Here is a 1,701-nt window from a genome sequence, read left to right as displayed (position 1 = left end):
CGTTGTTATTGTTGTTGCGTGCTGTCGAGTTGATTCAGGCTCATAGTGACCCCATGTGACTGAGTAGAACTGCCCCATAGAATTTTCTTTTTTTTTTTTTTTAGAGTTTCAAATGTACTTTGTTTCTTCAATAATGTCATATTTTAATGGGTACACAGTGCTTTTACTTGCCATCAATTATAAGTTGGTTTTGAAACAATTCAATATTAGACCACCAGCTGGTTTGCTTACTAATCTCTCCATTCCTTTAGGGTGACTCTGCCAACAGGGGACAGATTCCATTTTGTTCCAATTTATGTTGCTGTATATGTCCATACAGCAACGCAGAAAGTAGCTCCACTAGTTAATACAGCATTAACATATTTGTCATGGAAATCAGATGCAAGTTTCTGGTGGCTCTGCCTGGCCATTGTTTGCTGAATGCTTCGAACTTGAAGACGACTTAGTGCGTTTTTGGCCACGGGAAACATCGTTTAGAAGTAAACAGAATTGGGGCAACTGCAGCTGCTGGCTTGGTGCAATCGCGTCCAGTACCCTTGCAAAGATGCCCCTTAGAATTTTCTTGACTGTAATCTTTACCAGAGCAGATCACCAGGTCTTTCTACCACAGAGATGTTGGGTGGGTTTGAACCACCAACCTTTCGGTTAGCAGCTGAGCACTTAACGGTTGTGCCACCAGGGCTCCTATCCCAACTAATACAGATGCCTATTAGCAGAAGTGTCATGTAAGGTTGAATAGGTTGTACCCTGTATAAGAGCAGCATATCCAAGGGCGTTTTGTTCCTACCATAGTCTTGTCTACCTTCCATGCGTGCATTCTGGCATGTACTCACCAGCACACACGTATGCAGGATTGTGTCCTATTGCCATCATGCTCAGGGCATCCCCTGAGCTTGCTTCTCTTGCTCCCCAGTCTCTCTTGAAGGCCTGATTTCCACCCCACCCAACTCTAAAGCTGCCACAGCCACCTCATGGGGAGGTGGGGTTCAGAGTGTGACTGTTGCATTAGCACTTGGATACAAGAGGGTGAGAGTGTGGATATGAGTGTGTGTCAGACCAGGAACGCTCCTCCCGGGCAGATCTGGGCCAAGCTAAGGGAGTGAGTGAGCTTTGCTGCTCCCTAACAGGACCCATATGCTCTGGCCACGGATTTAACAAAAAGTTTGATTTATGGAACTGCCATTCAGATGAACTTAAGCTGGATGCTACTGATTAAGCCCAGAGCCAGTACTCCCCGGTTCCTGCTCCTGCCCCCTCATTCCCCTCTCTCCTCTCCCTCTTGTTTACACAAGGGCCAGGCCTGGGGTGGGCAGGTGCATTCTACTTTCTCCTTCCAGCCTGCCTACAACTGGACAGGCTACAGAATAATATGTAGCAGAGTGCCTGAGATGATAGGCCTGGCAATCTGCTTCTGAAAAGTCATAGCCTTGAAAGCCCTATGGAGCAGTTCCACTCTGCGCACACAGGGTTGCCATGAGTCAGAATTGACTCAATTGGCAACTAACAACAACAACCAAGTTTTTTTCTTTTCTTTTTTTTAAGTGTTTTACTTAAGGAAGGTGCCTTTTGCTAACCTGCAAGAGGGTTGTATGCACTAAAGGCAGCCCTGACCACGAATTAGCCAAGTGAAGATGTCCAGCTGACAGATGTACAGACAAGCCTGGGGCTTTGGGGAGAGGTGTGAGGTAGAGACATGAATGT

The 1,701-nt window shown here is 46.4% G+C and overlaps 1 pseudogene; it reads right to left on the bottom strand.

Annotated features, from left to right (window-relative positions):
* Positions 1-230: 230 nt before the first annotated feature.
* On the bottom strand, positions 231-507 carry LOC101342359 (cytochrome c oxidase subunit 7B, mitochondrial pseudogene; annotated as a pseudogene).
* Positions 508-1,701: the final 1,194 nt, after the last annotated feature.

This window comes from Trichechus manatus, unplaced genomic scaffold, assembly GCF_000243295.1.
Source record: "Trichechus manatus latirostris isolate Lorelei unplaced genomic scaffold, TriManLat1.0 scaffold00133, whole genome shotgun sequence".
NCBI lineage: Eukaryota > Metazoa > Chordata > Mammalia > Sirenia > Trichechidae > Trichechus > Trichechus manatus.
Note: the sequence above shows the minus strand (reverse complement) of the source record. Positions and strands in the feature narration are given on the sequence as shown.